Genomic DNA, 8,146 nt, shown 5'->3' with positions numbered 1-8,146 from the left:
AACATACTGTTGATCCAATGGAATACTTACTTTTGAAGTTAGCATTATTTTTGCAAGTGAAAAATGCAAACGTTGAAATGAGTTTCTCTTCTATGAATTTTGTGAAGAATCAGATACGCAATCGTATAGGATATTTTGAATCATTGTCTGATAACATACATATAAAGTGATATATTTGATAGTGTTGAAAATATGAGAAAAAATCATAAACACTTCAAAATATTAAGTTACGAAAAGGGCGATTATAATTCTTCAATATTAAAGTGTCTTTAGTTTTTGGATATACAATGGTATAGTTATTGTAACTGCAATGTTTTGTTTAGTGATAGTGACCTTATTATTTTATTTGTTATGAATTTATAGATTTTTGTATAAATATATACTAGCGTCCAGATGGGCCGTGCCCGTCTGTTCGCTTTTTCTACTGCGCTAATATAGATAAATAATATTCTCAATTTTTTTTATCCGTGTTTGGTTTTGAAAAACAATAGATGAATCACATAATAACACTCACAAATGTGAAAACAAAATAACCAATCCAATAATCAATTAGAAAAATACAATGTTCGTTTGTCCGCATTTTCTACTGCGCAAACACATATATCTAAATTAAAAGTGATAGGTTGAAAAAGAAAATGTTACTTTTGAGTAATAGTTATTTCATAAATAAAGAGATATAGCTAGATAGTAAGAGAATAAGAGAGTATTAGAGAACACACTGTAATTATTATTTATTAATTAATACAAACAGTTTTATTCCTGAGATAGTTGACATATTTCTCACCAATCACACTTCATACTATCCTCGATGCACACAATAAAGTATAGATATAAATGAAACGTAGGGAAATTATAATATCAAGTCTTTATCAAAAACTTTTCATTGTGATTCCAAATGTAAAATTAATCTCTTTAGCACTTAGCAGTTCAGAATCTTAGAATAGAGTTTGTTGCATAATCACTTCATCAAAGTGTATTTCATAACATGTATGCTTACATTTTGAGCTTTCTTGTTCTCTTTTTTTTTTTTTTCATTTTAATTTATGTTTGTTCTAAAGTTCCAATTTCAGTGCACATAAAACAAAGCAACCACAAAATTAAAACAAAAAACAAAAAGTTGATGATGCTGAAGATTATACTTGATCATAGTATGAAATAGAAAATCATTTTGAACACTTTTTTCTTGATTAATGGTAGAACCTTGATGCACATTGATACTTTTCGCCGATGGCCAATGACGACAAACCTTCCCCTTTTCTCATTTCTCTTCCTCAAAGGAGAAAGACCAACGTTCCAACACCAACTCTATGTGGCTTTCATAGTCCTGCTGCCTATATCAAATATCACAATCTTAGTTTTTCCATTACAAAAACATTGTTGTGATGCTCCGTTGATATTATGTATTTCTTCATATTTTTGTTATTACTCTGTTTCAGGCCATTCCTTAAGAAACTATAATCCCTCTGGTATCTATATATTGCAAACCCTTGTTACAATTAAATTCTTGTAGTATACATTTAAAACTATATTCCCTCTGGTATCTATATATTGCAAACCCTTGTTACAATTAAATTCTTGTAGTATACATTTAAAACTATATTCCCTCTGGTATCTATATATTGCAAACCCTTGTTACAATTAAATTCTTGTAGCATACATTTAAAACTATTAAGAAACCTCTCTGTGTATCTTAGTTGATGGCAGTTACTCCACATTGACACCAATTTTCACTCTTTAAGGTTGTTTCTCCAACCTAAATTAATGTAACAGTTGTAATGTAAAATTGAAAGGAGTAGATGTACAAAGTTACCATGTTGTAACAGTGATGCTAACTTACCAAATTTGGAGAAATCAAATAAAATATTATCTAAGTAAATATTCTTATACATTTCCCAATTACTGATACGTAACCACCTTTTATGTTAAAGGAAGTTAGATATTTATTGAGCATCAAATATACTTGAAAACTTCAAGCATCTTTAAACCATATTTACTAATATGTAACCATCTTCCTTTCCTCTTCGTCGTTTCCTTTCACCCTTTGCGACAATTATGGAATAAGGACTCAAATCACATGCAAACAACAACATAAAAGGATTAGAAAGAGACCGAGAGATAATATGGAGAAAAATTTGGCAGTCATCCTATATATGAGGAGCTTCTCTATCAATGCGGAACATTTCCCATTATATCTGAATTTGTATTAACCAAGAAGAGTAAAAAGGAAATAGAATACAAAAACAGTTCTTCAATCATCAAGAAATATTGCATGTAATTCGTACCGTTAGAAGAAGTGGCTTCCTCTATGGAACTGATGACAGTCCGTCATATCACATTTTTAGAGTCTTTTTAAATAAGTTTTCAATCTATTTTTATTAGTTTAGTATTTAATTTAGAGTCAATTTGAATAAAGTAATGTTTTTTGGTCTATTAAGTCAAGCAAGGAAATATTGGAATTTATGGGTTATTATCATAATTATTTATTATGTGATCAAACAAGAGCAAAACAAGAAGTGCCAAAAGCAATGGTTTTAATATTCATATAAAAGATTGGGCTTGAGAAAATCAAATTAAAGAAAAGCGTGACTTGCTTGTGGAGAAAGAAAAGAACTAGGTTACATCCCTATATATAAGAAAGCCAGCCGCACATACCGGAGTGAAGTGGACGTTGGGAAAGTGAGCCGTACAGGAGATCACGATTTTGGCCACATGGTTTTGGGAAGACAACAACAGCACCGTGGGATATAAACTGTGGAGTAAAGCCGGCAACGACGGAACTCTATCGGTTTATTGTTTTTCAGATAATTGTTTTGTATGACTATTAACCCTAGCTTCGTGCAATTACATGAATTGATATTAGGAATTGAATGACTATTAACACTACCTTTTAATCCTGAAATAGTAATCCTGTTTGATTCAACATAGGAACCTAGAAATAGAAAATTGAGGATCATGACTCATGAATTAACGTTCTTCTATCGCTTCCGCGGTTATTCAATCGGTTTAAGAGATTAAAAAGTTATAACTTAGGAAAGGGTTTTGAGTTAAGAGATTGATCAAAACTACTTAGTTAATTTGTCGTAAAGATTGAATAGTAATTAGTAAATAAAGGAGGTAACTACTCATATAGAACAATAGGGGATTCATCGGCTTAATCATCCTTCTCAAATCATCTTTCAACAAATTTTATTTACTTTTTATGCACACAAACCTACTGCCTCAGGAACTTATAAAATTTACATATCCTAGATATTAACTTGATACGAACTTATTTTATTACTTCGATATTTTTAGCACACTTGCTAAAAGTTTATCAGGAACAACAATTAACACAACAAAGAAGGAATATGATTTTTAAAAGCAAAAATAAGGAATGCGTGTATGCAATTGTTTAAAGTAAATGTAGTAAAGGTAAATTGAAGGAAATTTAAAAGGAAATTGCCAACGACGCATAACTTTCTGCATAGGCTTCTTGAAGTGATTGTTTAGGCTTTTATGCCCCTTTCTAATAGAATAACCTTAGTTTGTGGCAATACAGTGATGAGGAAAAGGCCTTTCAAATTTCCTAAACTTATTTCTTCATGTTTTTGTTGGTGTGTGGATCACCATCCATACACAAAATTAACAGGTGAGATTTGGCAGACCATAAAAATAAGAAATGAATCATTAATAGATCAAACAGAAAAAGATAAAAATAAGAAACAATAGCCTATATAATTGCATTTACCTTAAACACTTTAATTAATGGTCGAGGAAAATAGGCTACATCAAGTTGTTCCATCTTCTTCCTCCCTTTTCCCCTTCTTCATCTCTCTCTTACTCTCAATAGGATGCACCCCAACGAAATTACAAAGCACAAATTGAAATTGAATTATCTAATTTCTAATTTTTGTTTTTACAAAATTATATTTATATATCAATGATTAATTACAAAAAATTTCTTTTGGTTTGTGATTGTAAATCGGAATTTGTAAAGGAAACATACATGTAGATGTTATGTCTAGACTCTTCTCTCATCTCTTATTCCTTCCTATATAATTGAAAGAACGTGGATGTGTTTAAAAATTAATAACATGGTTTGCAAAACATATTAATCTGGTTGATTATCCGACTACGGAAGAAAGCTATCTTCCGAATTCATATTCTCATCCAAATCAAATAGCAAAAGGGATCCATTTGAAAAATTGGAAATATTAATTTAAACAATCATCTTCAAATTTTTCCTTTGGTATGCAGATAAACCTTTTTTTTTTCTTTTTTCTATCTATCTTTCGTTGGTGGAATCTATGGCTATACAAAGCACATTGTGACTTAATGCAAGCCTTCTCCTAGTCAAACATCAATTTTCAAATAAAAACTAAACATCCTAAATTAGATTAACCAAGCCTTGAAAGAAAGTAATCAAACCAGTATATTTACCTTGTGTTTATCAAAGTAAAGACATAGTCTTGAGTCATCATCGCCTACCACTTTTGTGTGCCTGCAATGCTGAAATAATGAAATTAGTGGTTCTAATCATTTTTATGTCAAAATTAGGTGGTTTGCCTTTATTTATGTTATAGACCCTCATTGCATTTAGTAATCAAGTTTCACATCTTTAGTTATTAAGTTTCATGAATAATGATACACAAAATTTACATTGTTTTTAAAACTCACACAAACACAAACAATACTTTGCATAGGAAACAAACCCTAACTTATAAAAACTGAATACGAACACGAACATTAAGTTTTACCCAAGATTGCAGCCTTCTTCTGGAGAGTATAAGGGGAAAAAATTAGTAAGAAAATTGGAGAAAAATTTGACACATGTGATAAAAAAGAGACAACAAAAATCAAATTGAAACAAACATATATACTTGCAGATTTTAAAAAATTCAATAATCTGAATCAACAATTTTTTAATAATTTTAACGTATCAAAATGATAAGAGAGAAAACTTAATTGTAACTCACGTCGCCTCGTTCAATGACCATGGGAGCAAGCAGTGGCCAAGTGTCGGAAAAAACAGTCTAATTTTCTTATCCTGTGTTGGTCATCTCATGCTCTTTCGTCATTACAGATGATGTTGCCTTGTTATCCGTTGGTCTTACTCCTTTTTACTCTCATTTTCACTTCATTGTTCCTTGCTTAAATTTCACAATTCTTCCTTAATTGTTGTCTGTATTGTAAAAAAAAAAAAATACATAAATGGAAAATTCAATTACACATAATTATGAAGAGGAAGGAAAAATTGAGAACACAGAGATAACAAAAGACATAAAGCAATGATTTACCGTATGCAGAAGTCCACTTGTGGCTTCTCTGATGAGTTGATGATCGTAACTCCTCTCTTTCGCCCTATTTCTCTCAGTCATAAAAGACATACGGTTTACAGAAGAAGGATTTGAAGGGAGTTTTCAAACTGTTGTTCAGTTTTAACTGGCAAATTGGGAAATTCTCATAAAAGAAGAAGGGTAATTTGGGAAAGAAAATAGGCTACGCTAAATAAAAGTTTTCTCTTTATTAATAAGTATAGATGATAAACCACTTTGACCCCACTTATTGAAATTTCGGAATCCGTCCCTGATACTATTGTTTAAGGAGTTTAATTAGTGTTGGTGTTTGAGCATTTGACCTTTTTTGAAAGGAAAAAAAAAAAGCTACAGCTGTGGTTATTAATTTATTCCATTGGATACTTATGTGATTATTTTAAAATGCCTTTTTGGATTTTCCTGTTTTGTTTTACAGTATGATGTACCACTCTTGGTAAATTTAAAGGCATTAACAACCACATAAGATTGAATACATGCATTTGAAAGCATTCACATAGGTTGAGTGTGTACTTGTACTATTGATTCTCTATATCTTCCAATTAAAAAGTTTTATCGACATATTTTTTTAAACAACCAAATTTATTACTCCCTTCGTCCCTTAATGCTTGACCCATTTAGAATTTTTTAATTTTGACCTAACTAACTTTGATCGTATTTTTCAACTAATATACAAAGATAAATAACATCATATAAGATTTCGTTAGATTCGTCTCGATGAGTATTTTCAAAATATCAAATTTTCATGATTTTTCCTAATATATTATTCAAGGTATTTAAGTTCAAAGTTATGCATTGACATGCGTAATAAGGTCAACTGTGTCAAGTATTAAGGGACAGAGGGAGTAGTAACTAAATCTCTGCACAAAAATAACATGAACGACAACACAGGAACAATGTATGATAAAGTGTCGTATATATGCAAAATACCTAAAAGAAAATACATACATCGTACATCATAAACACCAATAAAGACACAACTTCACCCAAGACTATCATCAACACCCATAAAAACAAACTTCCAAACCCAAAGCCAACACTAAAACCTAGTTAAATCCCCACAAACCAGCATAAACCAAATAATAAGCTAAAACCTCTAACTCTATCGCGAATGACCACCAAATCAAAATCTAAACGCTTGCTGCTTACACCAAACCCCTCCAAAAAACAACGATACCTATCAAAACTCCTAACAACAACACCTCACCTCTCATCACCATCAACTGAACTCAATTAAGCATCCGAAAATGAATTGTTCCTGCTATTTTATAATAGTAGAAATTCATATGAATTGAACTAAATTTATTTGAAACTCATATCGATAGAAAAAGTTGTGTTAAATAATGTTGCTACTAGCTAGTATTTCACCTTCCCTAAAAAAAAACTAGTATTTTGCCTTCATATATATCAAAGAATGCCAACTTGTTTTGAGTCTCGGAATATATACAACTTATATATTCCATTTTGAGTCTCGGTAATGGCCCACAAAAAAAACGGCACAAAAAAATTAAAAAAAGTGAAAACGTGTTAAAATTTGTCATTCCCGCCATTTCAATTGGCAGTAATGGCCCACTACAGGACAAAAAAAAAATTAAAAAAAGTGAAAGTGGGTCATTTATGTTATTAATTTTCATATGAGGTCAAAAGTGGAATTAATTTGGGAAACAGGGTCAGAAAAAAAAGTCGTGGTTTCTTCAAAATTCCTCATTTGGCACTTATTTGGTTTGAAGCAACACTTTAGACTTCTAATGCACCGACACTTTTGAATGACGATGTATTTTAGTATCCAACACGTATTGTGTCTGATACGACACTGACTATTATAATTACATTAAGTTAAATAATATTTTAAAATTTTATTGATGTTGATATATGTCCGTGTCAATGTTGTTTTCAATGTTGTGTGTGTGTCCGTGTTTCATAGTTTGGATTGAATGCAGTGAGTAATATGAAGCATTCCCACAATTATGACGTTGGCAATTGTTTGAGAGATCGAACGGTCTAGATTTTAATATATATTTTATTCTATTTTTCAAAATTGTTTTACTGGTCTTGAAATCAAAACCGTCCAATGACAATTCAACCGTTAGTGTTGTACTACATAATTTTGAATGATAATCGTACCATTCGATTGTCAAAAAAATGTAGAGCTAGTATTTGAATGCAAAAAATTGACATTGAATGTTTGACACCGTATAAAATACATCTCATACTACTGCCTCGTTCTCATCACCATCCAATGAAAGAAAAAATATTTATAAAATATCAAAATCGTGTCAAAATTTGTATTCAATTAAAAAAATCAACATGCTCATTGCTCACAAGTTGGTCATTGCATCAGTCATACGTGACGACTTAAGAAAAACAAGAATGCAACAACAAATATTCTTTCTATTTTTAATAGTTTGATGTTTGAACTAAAATTAGTGACATCAATGTCTTTAATCATAACTTAATAATTTTAATGTTGATTTTGTGATTCATGTAGTAAATAAATTGCTTTATCTCATAACTCATCAATGAATATAATGTTGACAATTGAAAGGTAAAGTTGAACCAAGGATGTACCAAAAAAAAAAAAATAAGTTGAACCAAGGTTTGATCAATTAATAAATTTGGTTAGAAGGGCATCATGCATGGATATTGAACAAAAAAATGTCGACTCCTTTGAAATGTTGATTATATATAGTCATGCATGCCGTAACAACTCAGTTATTTTATATTTGTCAAAAAAACTCAGTTATTTTATAAATATTTTATTTGATGTCTAAAAAAAGTAGGACAGCTGTACAGTACACATAGTAATATTTTAAAAAGAAAAATATCAAGATAGT

Source organism: Medicago truncatula, chromosome 5, assembly GCF_003473485.1.
Source record: "Medicago truncatula cultivar Jemalong A17 chromosome 5, MtrunA17r5.0-ANR, whole genome shotgun sequence".
Classification (NCBI taxonomy): Eukaryota; Viridiplantae; Streptophyta; class Magnoliopsida; order Fabales; family Fabaceae; genus Medicago; species Medicago truncatula.
The sequence above is the reverse complement of the archived record's forward strand: the minus strand, read 5'-3'. Positions refer to the sequence as shown.